The following is an 18342-nucleotide window of genomic DNA, read 5'->3' as shown; positions in this document are numbered from 1 at the left end:
TACCCTGACTCTGAAGGCTATACGTCAGTGGGGTCTGGGAGTGTGGGAGATCAGGACCCAGTCAAGGCAGTTCCTTGACAAACGGGTTCTGTTGACCCACTTCCAGAAGCCTCTGCCGCTCAGGGAATGCCCAGGTCGGTATCTGAGGGTGGGGTTGTATCTTTTCAACATGAAAAAGATCCCTCAGAAGTTTTGGGACTTGCCCTGGCGCTGCTTTCAGGGGAAGCTATATGTGAGGGACAACCTGAAGTACAGAACTCTGATGACCGGGGAAGTCCCTGAGAAGAGTGTGGGGACATGCTGGAAAGCATGGATCACTTCCTGCTTCATTGTCCCTTTAATATAGGGGTCTACAACCGGGTGGGCGCTTCCATCGGCTGGAGTCAACTTGCCAGCCTTACCTATCCGGAGTGGGCTTATGGGGCATTCAGGAACTTGGGTGGCCGAGACCGGGGCACTTTATTCTTAGTCAGCTTAGTGGTTAGGTAGTACACGTGGAACACACAGTGTTTAGTGTTGACCCAACAGAAAATCCTCTCCGAGGTGGAGGTCTGTAGGAATATCACCAGTGACCTCGGGAAGATCAGGTCTTTGGAATATGGCAGTCTTAGTACCAATGGGGCTTCTCTCCTGTGGAGAGGTTTTTCTTTTGATGTCCCTAGGTACTAGACCTTTTGGGTAGAGTACCTTTATTTTGATTAGGGGATAGAGATAGGGTGAGAACAGGGTTAGTTTTAATGGTGGGATAGAATTAGGGCGAATTGTAGGGGGAGATAGGGAAATAGTTTAAAATTCTTTTGAATGTATCAAGTCTGCCATCCTTCTTCCTGGTGGTGGACTAATGCATGCGCACACTAGCTTTTTGTTTTTAAACTGATATGGTATGAAGGGCTTACAGGCAACCAAACTTGGGACTAAAGTGGGTTGTGATTCAGTGTGCATAAGTTTGTGTATAAGTTGGTTGGGTGGAGTGCTAAATGGGGAGGGTGTATTTGTGGGTGGTGGTGTTTTTGTTTGTTTGTTTACTTTGGGGGGACCTGGGTTAGTTAAAGGAGAACTCCAGAATATAAAAATTGTCCTCCATACTGCCACCAGAAAAAAAAAAAAAAAAAGATGTACATACCTTCCTTCGCTCCCTTGGGGTCTCCGGTAACCGGTTCCGGCTTCCACCGTGATCCTCTTCCTGGTTGCCGGTGGTCGGCGAGTCATGCTGCACTCAGCCAATCACCGGCCGCAGTGAAGTCCCGACTCAGCCGGCGATAGGCTGAGCGGCAGTGTGACGTTTTCGGCCCCGGCAGCAGGTGCCGGTGTAGTGAAGAATTTTGTGTCCTGAAGCGTTCTAACACTGCCGCTCAGCCTATCGCCGGCCAAGTTTTGTATTTTTATAATAAAAAGAGTTTCAGTACGTGCAGTGTGTTTGGGTGTGTCCCTTTTGAGCTCCTCCAGACTTCCACACAGAGCAGAGAGAAGCAAGTGTTCCATCAGCCCTCCTTAAGAGTGTGGGAGCCTCCTGGGAATGATTTTCCTGCATGGAGCCACGGGCTTCTACATTGTCTACAGCCAGTTCCAAGGTTGGGGTAAGACGTTCTAGCAGGGTCCGCAATCCAAATCTTAAAGACCCAAGGTTACAGGGAAGAGCAGCGGGTCTTCTGCTACCCTGGAACCCCCAGCAATGGAGGGCACGGGGTCAATGGGAGTCTCTGGCGATTTATGGGTCATGGATCCAGGCCAAGATGGCAGGGTATGAAGAACTGGGCAGAAAACTTAGGAGCCTAAAGGAAGAACTAAAGTTTCCATGTTACCAGGCTGACCATGCCTCTGGAGGTAAGAGGCAGAAGTTTACTACTCAGGTGGGTGCACTGAAAATAGAGGTGGCTGAGGTGGAGGAGGCTAGAAGGAACATCGCTGGGGGTGCAGGGTTCTTTACAGAGAAACTTTCTAATGATGACAGGTTTAAAGTCATGCAAGCATATGCAGACAGCCATGAGGACAGAAGTGAGGAGGAAGATGGAGGGGAGGAAGGTGACGGAGAGTCAGGTGAAGAAGAAGCTGTGGAGAGCGAGAGGGATGCCACCCCTGATGCATGTAACCCCCAGCCACCCCAAGATAGCTACCCTGAGCCATATCAAGTGGCGCTACCTTCTAGTGATTGTGAGGATAGCGGTGGGGAGGACCCAGCCAGTGGTGGTTTGCTGAGAGCCAACATACAGCAGGAGTCTCCTACCCACTTGGAGGATTTTGCATTTGGTGAGGATCTTGGCAAGGATGATTTGGTAAAGAATAAAAGGAAGAATAAGAAGTAGAAAGTTCAAGAAACTGTGTCCTTTGTATTTTGTCCTTTCCAGCAGTCTGGGGCAGCTGTGAAGTTGGTTCAGGCTGCTGGGGCCCCCAAACTGTCAGACCCCGTTCTTGTGGTGGAGCGGGGCCAGAAAGGGGGGTACAGCATGGTGGCCAAGGATGCTATAGAGCCAGCCCATCCTGTCGGGCTTATGGTGGGTGGCTCTGGTGCTGCAGGACCACCCAGGGTGGCGGGGGGTCTGGCCAAGAACCAGAGGCAAGCCATGCTGCCGTCTGCTCGGGGAGCGGTTCCCCGGGTGTTGCACAGGTTACTGGTACTCTAGGGCACTCCCCTGTTCGCAAACAGTGTTGCCGTATCTGACGCAATAGGTACCATGAAGCTGTAATCGTCTGATTGCATATACAATATACAGCGGCTTCTGCACCTGGCAGAATTAGAGGCCATGATCTGACCCAGGCAGCTTTGGCAACCGTTGTTACCCTGCCATCACATCATGTGGTCGCCAATGGGAGATAGGAGCCCCCTCCCTGTGTCAAACCTATAGATGCTTTGGTCAGTACTGACCACAGAATCTATAGGGTTAAAACTGCCAAGACCAGCACAACCTTGGTCTTAACAGCAAATTCCCATTGCCTATTCCATGTGCTCCTTTCCTGAGTGCCTGGGATCGTTTAGACATATCGGTAAGTCCTGCCATGGGAATGTACCCACTAACAAGGACATACGTGTCCTGGGGTTAACAAAATATGTGGCCTAAAACTTAACAACAAAAAAACTGTGGTCTGTAATAATCCCTGTGTTCTGTTTACATTTATACATCAGAGTATTCCCTGAAAAATCTGCCCATGGCTTCAAAATGCCTTGTCCTTACCCTGCTTATACTTCAAGCCTTTATAAGATGATCTTGGGATCAACACCTTAGCAGAGTGCTCAATTTTTTTATTCATGTTTTGCTAAATTTTAGGAGCCTGGCTGAAGGATATTTTCTCCCTTTTTTGCCCCCTTCCCTCTTTTCTCTAGTGCCAATACATAGCCATAGACTGCTTTGCATATTCCCCTACCCAGAATGCCAGTGGAGTGCTTAATGGCCTTCTGAAGCTCCGTTACACCAGGAGTGGTGGCCTCGCCCTGAGGTAAATACTCAGCCCCTTTAGCTGCTCTCAGGCCTCTTACCCCAGCCAAGCCAGATCACCCTGCTCTGTACTGATGAGTGGCAAAAACCACAAAACAGCTGTCTGCGCCTGGCGCCTTATAAACTATAATGCAGTGTGGCTTGCCAGGAATCGCCTCGTGATCAACAGGGAGAACATGTCCGTCCGGGACTGCCGCAGGTTCATCAAGAGCCTGCTTAGAGACTACTCCATCTTGGACAGCCCGGCTGTTGATGAGGAAGAAGAGGAGTGAAGACCCCTCTCCTTCTCCCATGTTCCCTTGAAGATACAGCCCAGCAGTTTGGCCCTGTGATCCACCCACTCCCACACAGTCGCCCACACCCTCTACCCCGATCACAGATTGTATTGTTTTGCTGTCCGATCTCTTGTGCTTTTCTATTACAGGATTGAGCTGAATGTTAGAGTAGCATGATGTGCGATGTATAGCTTAGGGAACCTTTGCTGTGTATTGTACTGTCATGCTTTGTGTGATTGTAATTGATTGTATGACTTGTAATGACTGAACGGACAATAAAGCTCTTTCAATAACCATGAAACAGCTGTCTGCAGATGGGTAGAAACTTCCCTTTTGGGGAGTAGTATGGCTTGGCATAAAACCCCGATCAGCTTTTTATATTCCTTAACAGGAGCTAAGCTGATACCAGGGAACATTACCTGAAAAGGTGATATAATGAGCTGCTTTGCATATTCCCCTACCCAGAATGCCCGCGGAGTGCTTAATGGCCTTCTGAAGCTCCGTTACACCAGGAGTGGTGGCCTCGCCCTGAGGTAAATACTCAGCCCCTTTAGCTGCTCTCAGGCCTCTTACCCCAGCCAAGCCAGATCACCCTGCTCTGTACTGATGAGTGACAAAAACCATGAAACAGCTGTCTGCAGATGGGTAGAAACTTCCCTTTTGGGGAGTAGTCTGGCTTGGCATAAAATCCTGATCAACTTTTTATATTCCTTAACAGGAGCTAAGCTGATACCAGGGAACATTACCTGAAAAGGGGATGTAATGAGCTGCTTTGCATATTCCCCTACCCAGAATGCCCACGGAGTGCTTAATGGCCTTCTGAAGTTCCCTTTCACCAGGAGTGGTGGCCTCGCCCTGAGGTAAATACTCAGCCCCATATATATATATATATATATATATATATATATATATAAATTTATTTTTTTGCTTTTTTGGAGTGTTCTGTATTTGAGGAAGTTGTATCTTTTAAACTCTAAGAAATGTTACTATGCCAGAATGCAGTTTAGTAAACGGATAGAATGGAATACTTTGTTATTGAATAAAGTTACTGTGATTCATCGCTTGCAAGATATGTGCTGACGTCAGTGCTCACTGGTTTTCAGGAAGTTTTCCCCTTCAAGCAGCCACATTTCTTATACATATTATGAAATACTAAAGTGAATTTTAAAACATTTCCTTTTTTTAAAGTTACACAAACTGATTTCTATATTAAATAAATAAGCTATTCAAAGGTAACATTACACATATGTATGGACAGTTATCAACGGGTTTAGTCAGGTTTTCTTTACTATAATTGTCGCAAAATTGTCGCAACTGCGACTACACGATTTTTCGTGCGACATTTTGACTGGAAAGCGAGAAAAGCAAGTTTTCCTAAAACTTACTATGTAGTAATAATTTTAAAATGGACTATGGGTAGTCAGGTATTTATTAACTGCGACAGTCGCAACTGCGTTAAAAATTGACTAAATTTACTCCAGCTTCAAACATGGAGCAGAAAAAGCTACTACCAAAGTAAAAAAGGAAAAATTGCTTACGTGAAAGAAAATTATCAACAGGCTGAAACCAGTTGATAAATACGTCACACATAAGCAAAAAAAAAGTAAGGAAAAAATTACTAAAAAAAAGAATACATAAGCAAACATTGATAAATGTCCCTCATGAAGCTTGTGACTGAAGAGGCCTAAATTTAATATAATGTAAATATTTGTAGTAGTTATTTTAGTCGCTTCTATTTTGTGCAGTAGCATCCATGGGGGAGATTTATCAAAGCATTTAGCAGATTATTTTTGCTTAAAATTGTCGCAAAAAAGTCGCAAGTGCGACTACTCTCTTTTTTCTGCGACTTTTTGATTGTGCAGTGTCCTAAGCAAAAAGCAAAAATCTTGCTTACCAAAGCAAAAAGTGATTTTTGACTTGCAGTGGTCAAAGATTTATCAAGTGCAAAAGTCGCAAAAAAGTTGCATTACATGAAAAAACCTACTAAATTTACTCCAGCTCAGACATGAAGAAGAAAAAGCCACTACCAAAGCAAAAAAAAAGAAAACTGCTTATGTGAAAGAAATGTATCAACAGGCTGAAACCAGTTGATAAATAAGTCGCACATAAGCAAAAAAAAATGTAAGAAAAAAATAACTAAAAAAAAGGAATACCGTATTTTTCGCCGTATAAGACGCACTTTTTCTTCCCCAAAACTGGGGGGGAAAAACTCGGTGCGTCTTATACGGCGAATACACCCCTATCGTGGCGGTCCCTGCGGCCATCAACGGCCGGGACCCGCGGCTAATACAGGACATCACCGATCGCGGTGATGCCCTGTATTAACCCTTCAGACACGGCGATCAAAGCTGACCGCCGCGTCTAAAGGGAAAGTGACACTAACCCGGCTGTTCAGTCGGGCTGTTCGGGACCGCCGCGATCTCACCGCGGCGGTCCCGAACTGCCCGACTGAATAGCCGGGTTAGTGCTTACAGGACACCGGGAGGGACCTTACCTGCCTCCTCGGTGTCTTCTCCGTTCAGGGATCCCCTGTATGCCGGCGCTCTCCTTCCTCGTCATCACGTCGTCGCGTACGTGCGTCGGCGTGCGTAACGACGTGATGGCAGCGACGGAGAGCGAGGATACCCGGCAGGCAGCAGAGACGTTCTGAAGCGACATCCAGGGCAGCGGTGACGGGTCCGGAACGGCGGGGACACGTGAGTATTACCTCCTCCTGCAGTGGTCTTCAATCTGCGGACCTCCAGATGTTGGGAGTTGTAGTTTTGCAACATCTGGAGGTCGGCAGTTTGAAGACCACTATTGGGTTCAAAATCTTTATTTTTTTAGATTTTGCCCCTAAAAATTGGGTGCGTCTTATACGCCGGTGCGTCCTATAGGACGAAAAATACGGTACATAAGAAAACATTGATATATGTCCCCCCCCCAAATTATTTTTATCTTGAGAAAATGACTTCAATGGAATGCACATGGTTGCTGTGTTGGCTGTATAAAATCTGTACCTATTTACTGAAAACTAAGAACTGTGGGGAACATTTACTGTATCACATGAAATGTATCAGGAAAGTAATCTATTGTATATATTGTTATTTGCGCCAAAGTCGCATTTATGAAACACTTGCAGAATTTTTCATCTTGTTCTGTGCAATATATTTATAAAAATAAGGGTGCATTTAAAGGGCCATGGTTACATTCCTCACCACAACATCAAATTGTGGTGCACCAATGTGTAGGTATCAAAAGGCGTTGTCCTAAAAATGTAATAACCTTTAATTAACCTTTCTTACATCATGGGATAGTGATTGACTAGGGAAGAGATGTGAAGATCAAATCTAACCCCAAACCCCTGAATTCCTCTTGAAGCACCCATTCGTAAAAGAAGGACCCCAAACATAAACATATTCCTTTCCTATGTTAAAGTCACTGGGAAACAGAGACTTAATGGAAGGTTAAAGGGGTACTCCCCCCCCCTAGATATCTTGTCCCCTATCCAAAGGATCTCGGCTACAGCACCTCAGACATCCGGTACACGAAGCGAACTTCGCTCCATGCCAGATGACTGGCAACGTGGGGAGGAGGCTCATGACATCACGGTCCCGCCCCACTTGTGACGTCACGGCTGTGCCCCCTCAATGCAAGTCTATGTGAGGGGGCATGACTGCCGTCATGCCCCCTCCCATAGACTTGCATTGAGTTGGCATGGCCGTGACATCACAAGTGGGGCGCGGCCGTGATGTCACGAGCCTCTGGCACTGCACCCAATGCTCTAAAAGAACGCTGGGTGCAGCAGGGAGATGGCAGGGGTCCCCAGCAGTGGAACCTCCACGATCAGACATCTTATCCCCTATCCTTTGTCAGGAGCAGCAAAAGCAGTGGTGCTTGAGCCCAGTGATAAAAAATAAGTTATACTTACCCTTTTACTCCTTGCTACATTCAGCACCACCGTTTTCTCTCTGGTTCTATTTACTAGTGATGAGCGGCATAGGCCATATTTGAATTTGCGATATTTCGCAAATATATGGAGGAATATTCGTCATATATTCGCAGTTATATTCATGTTTTTGCGCATATGCGAAAATATATGCGCATATGCAAAAATATATGTGCATATTCGTGAATATTGAGCCCTCCCTTCTTTAAAGAGGTACTCCAGTGGAAAACTTTTTTTTTATAAATCAATTGGTGCCATAAAGTTAAATAGATTTGTAAATCACTTCTATCAAAAAATCTTAATTCTTCCAGTACTTTTTAGGGGCTGTATACTAAAGAGAAATCCAAAAAGGAAATGCATTTCCTGTGATGTCCTGACCACAGTGCAAACATATGCATCTCTGGACAGTTCCTAAAATGGACAGCAGAGGTCAGCAGAGAGCACTGTGGTCAGGACATCACAGGAAATGCATTTCTTTTTGGATTTCCCGTTAGTATACAGCTCCTAAAAAGTACTGGAATCACTTTTTAATAGAAGTGATTTACAAATCTGTTTACATTTCTGGCACCAATTGATTAAAAAAAAAAAAAAGTTTTCCACGGGAGTACCCCTTTAATGGTATAGGAAACTAATGGGCTAGTGCAGTGGCTGTCCATGCATGCTTGGGTTGTAGTTTTGCAACATCTGGAGGTCCGCAGGTTGGAGACCACTGCACTAGCCCATTAGTTCCCTATACCATTAAAGAAGGGAGGGCTCAATATTCGCAAATATGCGCATATGCGAAGAGCAGAGTGGGATGATCAGTGATCACTGTGATGTGTAAAACATGAAAGCAGAAGACTTGAAAAAAGCTACACTCACCCACTGAGAAGTATTTGCCAAACGATGCTTTATTCCAAGTGTCCATACAGCAGACGACAAGTCAATAGCTGGAGGTGCGGGGAGCGAGAGCCAAAGCTCTCAGGTGCGGGGGGGGGGGGGCATACCACTAGACATCACTGTGATGTGTACTGCGAACAAAGAAAAAAAAAATCAAATATTCGTAATTGCGAATAAATAGCGCTATATTCGCAATATTCGTGAATTCCCGAATATGCGATATTCGCGATTAAAATTCGAATTTCGAATATTCGGGAGCAACATTACTATTTACATGGCAATAATGTACCCACCTCTCCACTGCAGCCATTCACTCACCTCAACAGTATATAGCACAAGACCCCAAAGACCAGTGGTTGGCGGCAGAAAAATAATTATTCTAAAAGGTAAAGTAAAAGGGGTATAATTGTGTCCAACTCTAAATAATCCAGCTCTGAGCTTTGCCAGGTACAGGCTAGTCCTCCTAAAAATGCAGAATGCCGGGTGTTATGGCGGGGGAAGGATGTCAGCTGTAAAATTAAGTACAGCCATTAGAGATGAGCGAACTTACAGTAAATTCGATTCGTCACGACCTTCTCGGCTCGGCAGTTGATGACTTATCCTGCATAAATTAGTTCAGCTTTCAGGTGCTCCAGGGCTGGAAAACATGGATACAGTCCTAGGAGACTCTTTCCTATGAATGTATCCACCTTTTCCAGCCCACGGGAGCACCTGAAAGCTGAACTAATTTATGCAGGAAAAGTCATCAACTGCCGAGCCGAGAAGTTCGTGACAAATCGAATTTACTGTAAGTTCGCTCATCTCTAACAGCCATCATACCGTTTTGTAAAAATGAGTAATTTGTAGCAGACGAAAGATGGTAGCTCAGGGATCTAATGGTAAAAAGGGAGCTAAGTCGTGAATTCGGCAGAAGATAATGCCCCATCTATGATTGAGTATGCCATAAAACTCATTTAGAAAAATAGCACTCCTTAGCCATCTCTATATGGCCAAAAAATATAGAAAGAAATTTACACAAACTATTTCAGCATCTTTTGAGTAATATTCCATTTCGAAAGATTCTAAGTCTATGAGGATTTACTGTGTTCTTAAAACTCTGAGATCAACAGAGATGTGTTCTTTGAAATCCTCTAAGAGAGCAAAGCAATATGTCTTTAGGGACTCTAATCTCAACTTCTTATTCCTGTGTTATGTTTTCTGTATTATAGAAAGTAAAGTAAAGAAAGAAGAAGGTGGAAATAGGGTCTGATTTATATTCTTTTTATCTGAGGTAGAAAGCATGTTTGTCCCCACACAGTGGGTGTACATGGTGATCTTTGGAAGTCCCTTCTATCCCTTTTAGCTTTGTTCATCCTCCGATCTTTTCCCCCATTCTTAAAAAATGTCTGCTAAGAAGTTTAGAGATGAGCGAACTTACAGTAAATTCGATTCGTCACGTACTTCTCAGCTCGGCGGTCGCTGACTTATCCTGCATAAATTAGTTCAGCTTTCAGGTGTTCCGGTGGGCTGGAAAAGGTGGATACAGTCCTAGGAAAGAGTCTCCTAGGACTGTATCCACCTTTTCCAGCCCACCGGAGCACCTGAAAGCTGAACTAATTTATGCAGGATAAGTCAGCAACCGCCGAGCCGAGAAGTTCGTGACGAATAAAATTTACTGTAAGCTCGCTCATCTCTAAAGAAGTTCTTTCTGCACAGTATGGAGGTACAGGGTTGAGTTTAGGTCATTGTGTATTGCTTTTTTGTGTTGCTAAAAAAATAAAAATAGGCTAATAACACTAACAATATAATAGAAATATTACTCTATACATACATATATATATATATATATATATATATATATATATATATATATATACATACATATATATATATATATATATATATATATATATATATATATATTAAATTTGAGTAGCCGTATTAGTCCAGTGATGCAGGTGCAGGTATTACAAGATACTGCAACATATATATATATATATATATATATATATATATATATATATATATACATACACAGTGATCCCTCAACATACGATGGTAATCCGTTCCAAATGAGCCATTGTTTGTTGAAACCATCGCATGTTGAGGGATCCATGCAATGTAAAGTATTGGACAGTGGTCTGCAACCTGCGGACCTCCAGATGTTGCAAAACTACAACTCCCAGCATGCCCGGACAGCCAACGGCTGTCCGGGCATGCTGGGAGTTGTAGTTTTGCAACATCTGGAGGTCCGCAGGTTGAAGACCACTGGTATTGGAGGTTATACTCACGTGTCCCCGCCGCTTTGGACCGTCGCCGCTGCCCTGGATGTCGCTCTTCATCGCTGTCACCGCGTCCCCGGGGTGTCCCCGACGCTCCGGGAAGGTCTCTGCTGCCTGGGTACGTCGCTCTCTGTCGCCGCCATCACGTCACTACGCACGTCGCTCCTATTGGATGACAGGACGGCATGCGCAGCGACGTGATGATGACGATGGAGAGCGCCGACGATGCAGGGGATCCAGAGGAGTACGCTATGGAGGCCCGAGGACAGGTAAGTGATCATCAGCGGACCACACGGGGCACCGTAAACGGCTATCAGGTGGCAGCTGAAGCAGTATGCGCTGCCGGATAGCCGTTTATGCGATGGCCCCGACATACAAAAGCATCGTATGTTGATGCTGCCTTCAATATGCGATGGCCTCTGAGAGACCATCGTATGATGAAATGATCGTATGTCGGGGCCATTGTAGGTCGGGGGTCACTGTATATATAAATATAGTAAATTTAGTACAGTGATGCAGATGCAAATCAAAGAATGTTGCAGTATCTTGTAATACCTTTTTTATTGGACTAACAGAATTTTGTAGAGAAGCTTTCGGGATTCCTCCCTTTATCAAGTCCAAAGCAAATCTAAGCTCACAAGCAGAAGACACAGGTTACATCTCACAAATATGCAGGGGACAATTTATGACCTATAGTACCAAGATGGAAGCCACCCACAACAACAAGACATATAACATTAGGGGACTATACTCCTGCACATCCCCAAATGTGGTCTACATGATACAATGCACCAAGTGTGACATGGGATGCTACATTGGTGAAACCAGCCGGAAACCCAACAAAAGGATGAACCTACACAGACATTCCATCAACCGCCATAAAGAAAAGGACTACTGCACCCCAGTTGTACACCATTTTAGCCAAACAGGCCGCTCCGTACATGATATTACAATCAGGATACTGAGAGGGAATTTCAAAAACACACAAGAGATAAAGACATTTGAAGCTAAAATGATACTGTTATTTGATTCCAAAAACAGGGGACTCAATGGGGACTTGAGCTTCTTATCTCATTATCAAAACTTCTTATAACCTGCGCTGGATTCTCTTTTGCATCTTACAATGTTCGGCTTAATTATCAGTCTCTCCCCTGCTCCCCCCTCACTCCCCCTTTTTCTCATCCTTATCTATTTAGTCTATGTTCCTATAGCAGGACAATTTATGGCCCATCTTAGAGTGGATTCTCCACATCTATTGTCTTAAAGGGGTACTCCACCCCTAGACATCTTATCCCCTATCTAAAGGATAGGGGTTGTAGTTTTGAAACATCTGGAGGTCCGCAGGTTGAAGACCACTGCGGCCTTCGTCATCATCCAAACACCCCCTTTAGTTTTCTACTCACCTCCCATCGGTGGGAAGGAAGGGTGAGCTGGTCCAGGCCATCTATGCTGCAAGGACCGTCCGGTGGAGAGGGTTAGTCATTCCGGGCTGTCCATTTTCACTGCAGGGGCCCTCTTCTCCGCGTTCCGGGCCGGCCCCGGACTAGTGACGTTGCCTTGACGACGACGCACAGGGACGTTCATGCGCGTCCCTGCGCGTCGTCGTCAAGGCAACGTCACTAGTGTAGGGAGTTGTAGTTTTGCAGGAGGTCCGCAGGTTGAAGACCACTGATGAAGGGATTGACAGGCGGAGAGTTCACTCGAGTATGAGCCGAGGAGGGTGTTTTCAGCACGAAAAATCATGCTGAAAAACGCGGCTTATACTCGAGTATATATATATATATATATATATATATATATATATATATATATATATATATATTTATATTTATTTATTATCGGCATTGCCCACTTGGCAGCACAGCAGAGTAATAAAAAATGGAATGGGTACATTGCTATACCCAGCTAGATTATCAAAAATAGGATATAAAAATGGGTAACATAACTATGTATGAATATGTCACAACAATACAGAGACCTGTGAGAGGATGCACTTATACCCAGGGCTGTAATTATAACAAGGGATTCTTTATTGTAAGACAAGAGGGACTACAAAGTTCAGAGGAAGTTGGCAAAATGTCTTTCTGGAGAGTGATCAGCAAAAATGACTTGGTTACTGGAGATGAGTTTCCCAGAGAGGCCTTTGGCTGTATGGAAATGGTGAGGGTTATAGTTTAGCAACAGCTGGAGGCTCCCTGCTTGGTAACATACAGCCAGAAAGTCTGTGTTCACATGCAAAATGCATAATGAAAACAGAGACATACTGACCACACTGGCTCCGCATTTAATTATGTCATCACTAGGGCCGGAACTATACAGACCATGCCGGAGGTGGAGCCAACAAAGGCCTAAAAACATTTTCCCCCATTTTCCTATAATAAGAGATAGCGTACCATACAACTGCATCCTTGTTAAACCCTTTCGGTTTTTGCACTTTCGTTTTTTCCTCCCCACCTTTTAAAAATCATAACCCTTTCAATTTTGCACCTAAAAATCCATATGATGGCTTATTTTTTGCGCCACCAATTCTACTTTGCAGTGACATCAGTCATTTTACCCAAAAATCTACAGCGAAATGGAAAAAAAAATCATTGTGCGACAAAATTGAAGAAAAAACGCCATTTTGAAACTTTTGGGGGCCTCCGTTTGTACGTAGTACATTTTTCAGTAAAAATGACACCTTATCTTCATTCTGTAGGTCCATACAATTAAAATGATACCCTACTTATATCGGTATGATTTTGTCATACTTCTGGAAAAAATCATAACTACATGCATGGAAATTTATACGTTTAAAATTGTCATCTTCTGACCCCTATAACTTTTTTATTTTTCTGCGAATGGGGCGGTATGAGGACTCATTTTTTGCGCCGAGATCTGACGTTTTTAGTGGTACCATTTTTGTATTGATCAGACTTTTTGATCGCTTTTTATTCATTTTTTCATGATATAAAAAGCGACCAAAAATACGTTATTTAGGACTTTGGAATTTTTTTGCGTGTACGCCATTGACTGTGCGGTTTAATTTACGATATATTTTTATAGTTCGGATATTTACGCACGCGACAATACCAATATGTTTATATTTGTTTTATTTACATGGTGTTTTTTTTATGGGAAAAGGGGGGTGATTTGAACTTTTATTAAGGAATGGGTTAAATCACATTTATTAACTTTTTTTTTACCCTTTTTTTTTTGCAGTGTTATAACTCCCATAGGGACCTATAGCACTGCACACACTGATTGCCAGCACTGTTCACTGCAAAGCCACAGCTTTGCAGTGATCAGCGTTATCGGCGGTCGATTGCTCAAGCCTGCACCTCAGTCTTGGAGCAATCAATTGCTGAGGGGATACGCCGGAGGCAGGTAAGAGGACCTCCGCTCGTTTCCCAGCTGATCGGGACACCGCATTTTGACTGTGGTGGTCTCGATCAGCCCCACTGAGCAGCCGGGCAGCTTTCACTTTCGTTTTAGACGCGTTGTTCACCTTTGAATGCCGCGCCTAAAGGGTTAATAGCGCACGGCACTGCGATCGCTGCCGCGCGCTATTAGCCCCGGGTCCCGGCTTCAGATACATGCTGGGACCGACCCGATATGACGCGGGGTCACCGCTTGACCCCTCGTTATATCGCGGGAGCCGGCCAAGGACGTAAATATACGTCCTTGGTCGTTAAGGGGTTAAGTTAGACACACAGATTCTGTTTCATTGGATAGGGCAAGGGTCAAGTCCTGGGAAAAAGTGTGAGAACTTTCCACCCAGGGGCTGGTCCTTCAGGACAACATGCGCTCAGTTTATTTATATGGGGGCAGCGATGATGCTGAGAGCTGTACTCAGGTCTTTTCAGTGCTCCCATAAAAATGAATGGAGCACTTGCTGCTGCAGCACACGTTCCTCACTGAGAGACGGGTCCTGTCCCGGTGATTGTGGGGGGCCTCAGCGGTAAAACCCCTTGCGATCAGCAGAGTAACATTTCACTAGAGATCTCCTTTAACTATACAACTGGGTCTAATCATAAGTAGCAGTTGAAGTAGTTGTATAATTTCTGTATCATTGTTAGACAGGAGACGTGCAGCTGACAGTTATGTAATCCGGTCATTGTTCATTCAGCCCTGGCCGCACATTCATTGAGCCACGAAAAAGGCTTATTAAGCGAGCCCTGATCTGCTAGGTTGGCTATCTGCCCATAAACAAATACAGTACAAAACTACATATTGCACAACCACAGGTTCATAGGTCACATGCAGAGTTCTGTGTTCCTTTTAGGTGCAGACTAGTTTTGTCTGCACATCAGCTCTGCTTGGTGCTCACGATACCCTTGGTCTTGGGTCTCTGTGGAGTAATGTCCCTCTAGTTCTGTCTGTAGTAGTCACTGCTACAGACAGAACCTGTGGTGTGTAGAACCTGTAGTCTGCACTTAACAGGAACACAGAACTCTGCATGTGACCTTTGAACCTGTGGTTGTGCAATATGTAGTTTTAAAGCGCTGTGTACTGTGTTTTGGCTGTTTTGGGCATCTGCAAGATGTGCAATATTAAGTGTGGGATTGTTTACTGTGGATCATTTGTGCAATAATTACACGATATTATGCAATAGAAAATTGAGTGTAATAACTATGGCCCTTATTTACTAAGAGTGTTGTGTAGGTTTATTTGTGGGTTTTAATTCCCTACAATTTATTTTCCACGGTATTTACTAAGGTTTCCCTACATTTTCCATTTTCCCTACATTTTGCTTTTTTCACACATGCTCTGATCTGTCTGTTTTTTTCTCAAATCCACCACATTTTATGTGGAAACCTTAGTAAATATGTTGGGTTTTCGTGAAAATGGCAGGGACACGCCCCTTTTGGAGACCACACCCCCTTTCCCAGCGGCCACACTCCTTTTTCCGTGTTTTCTCTGCAAAATGTAGAGTTAGTCTGGATTTTTTTCAATTCTGGCGCTAGTTTTGGCAAAAAATCTGGCTCAGACAGAATTTCTGTCGCAAAGCGACAAAATCTGGCGCACAACCTGACAAAACATGTTGGATTTGCAATAGTAAATGAGGGCCTATGTGTTAAGACTCACACTGCCAGGCATCTTATTTAAGCTACCCCGTATCTCACTCTGGATAGAGACTGGCATGTTTTTATGACTATAATGTGTATTGTGACACAGGGTCATAGTTAAGAGACTGATTTTCCTTTACTATCTCTCCTGAGGAAGCCAACAAAATAGCCGGCAGAAACACGTCGAGAGATTAGATCAACCTTGTGAGAGATCTTTCTTTATCAGCCAGGCTACAAGCAAGGTGGTGGTCTGTATATAGTTGTGTGTGTTCTGGTCCAGCAGGTTATGCATTACAGTTGTATGACCAGGCATTGGTGGAGTGATTTTTAGTAACACTTTTTTGTTTGGGGTGTATTTTAATGAAACCCAATAAAGGTATGTTTTAATGGCACTTCTTTTTTGGTTGATGGTACTTCCAAAAACAACACCCCACCTGGTTGTGTGAGTGGTATTAAAACTCATCTCTATTTACTTCATTGAAACTGAACTGCAATACTCCATACAAACTGGGAACAAGAGTGGTGCTGTTTATGAAAGACAGCAGCCATGTTTATCTAATCCTTGATGACCCCTTCAAAGATTGGAAATAGGGCTCTTGACGCTGTGGTGGGAAGAATTAACTGGGCTTTCAACCATCACTTGGTCCAGGTTAAAAACATGCAGTTAAGAATCCGATGAGCAATCTTATTATGAAAGGCATAAGGCAGTAGGAGGGATGCATGATGTATGTTTTTTTTTCTAAAGTTGTAGAGTAGCCTACAGCTGCCAGTCTCTTCTGTTATATAGCATACTTATTACCTAACAGGTAAGAATTTATTTTGTTACAAATCAGTTTTATTTTAAATTGTTCTCAAGGCAATACTGCAGCCACATACACTTATCCCTATCTGATAAGTGTCTGATCGCAGGGGGGTCCAAACAATGGAACGCCAAATCCCCCCCCCCCCCCCCCCGCGATCTCTCATACAGGGACCCGGCATTACTGCGGCTCTGCACGGCTAATATCTGTGTCGTCAGCATCACAGAGGTCAATGGCACGCCCCCTCCATACAGCGAATAAGTGTCTATGGCTGCAGATCTCTTTTAATAAACCTTATCAAGCATCAGTTGACAACATTGCATTTCAGTCTAATGTAAATATTTCAGACATCAGTTGTAGACATTCAATTTATGTCTAATGTAAATGTAGTAGGTGCTTAATTCACCTGGCGCATCACCAGTGCATTAAATCGCTGCATGTCCGCTATTAGCATCAGCCCCAGGTATAGTGCAGGCTCGAGTCAGGAACCCGGGCCATAGGTCCTTAACAGCTCTATGAGGTGTAGACACGCCTTGGGTCGTTAAGGGGTTAAATAGTCATGTGGGCGTCCCTACTTACAGACTGACTGACTTGCATATAAATTTGCATATAGATGGAGCTGCCATTTGATTTTTGTTCTCTACAGTCAAGTCCATTTTTAATTGGCGTAAAGAAAGCCAACTAATAAATGGTCCATTAGACTAGTCAAGTCTAGTATAAGATTTGTCAAGTTTTTCAAAAACATACCCTGCGAGAAAACACTTTAGTAACCTTTTCTCAGTTCTGCTCACCACTAAACTATAATGTAGATTTTTTTGTTCTTCATTTTTCGCGTGTAGCTTTGCAAGGCACATTGTTACGAAAATCCCCTTTGTGTGAATGTACAAATTGCTTTCCCATACTGTGCTGGCATTTAAGAGATCTATGCTCAGAATAAAATAAATGGTTAACCGGCTCTTGTTTCATTCACATGACTAGGGACTTTTCTTACCGTGACATCATCTTTGCCTCTAGATGACCACAGAGAAGGAGAGCATTTCACTCTTGATCTTGATAATAGAAAATGTCCCCAGAAGTACTGTATTGTGCTAAAGAGTCACAGCATTAGGAAGACCTTTGACCTAGCCTCGGGCAACTTGTGATTCCCCAGATATTATTGGGTTAAAAAGGGTTAAAGTCTAACCCAGCTACTTGTAGCATTGAATAACTTTCCCCTGGCTTTCCTTGGCTGGGATTATTATTATAAGTTGGGATTCACTTTTACTGTACTTTAATGAAAGATTAGAAAGAGAAGCAAAAATTGAATTTCTATAGAATTTTTTTCATTTTGCATAATGATATACACCTACAGTATTATTACACAGCGTGACATTCTGAGGAAATAAAAAAAAGGCATGGAGCTTTTCTAAAGGCACATTCTTGGCCAAACAATGCCTCAGTTATTTTGTCACAATTCTGAAATTGTCAGGAAAAACAAAAAACACTAAATGTATCCAAAAGTCTCATATCATAATTTATTATGATATATCCTATGGGTTTTGGCTGTAATATACAGCTGACATCGCACTGTAGAGGCCACGGTCAGAGCTACCTCTGAGTACAGACAATGAACCCCTTAGATGCCACAGTCTATAAAGACCACAACATCTAAGCAGTTTGATAGCAGGAGGTATCTCCTTGAAGCATTTGCTTACCAGAGTGTGTTAGAGGCATGGGCTGC

General features: G+C 43.7%; 1 long non-coding RNA gene across 2 annotated transcripts in view; it reads right to left on the bottom strand.

Moving 5' to 3' along the window:
* Positions 1-17703, bottom strand: part of LOC130291219 (uncharacterized) — a 96086-nt gene extending 78383 nt beyond the window's left edge. For both annotated transcript variants that reach the window (XR_008847827.1, XR_008847828.1), the window contains exon 1: positions 17614-17703. This is a non-coding gene — a long non-coding RNA (uncharacterized LOC130291219). The remainder of the gene's footprint in view (positions 1-17613) is intronic.
* Positions 17704-18342: the final 639 nt, after the last annotated feature.

This window comes from Hyla sarda, chromosome 9 (genome assembly GCF_029499605.1).
Source record: "Hyla sarda isolate aHylSar1 chromosome 9, aHylSar1.hap1, whole genome shotgun sequence".
NCBI lineage: Eukaryota > Metazoa > Chordata > Amphibia > Anura > Hylidae > Hyla > Hyla sarda.
This window is presented reverse-complemented; position numbering and strand designations above follow the sequence as displayed.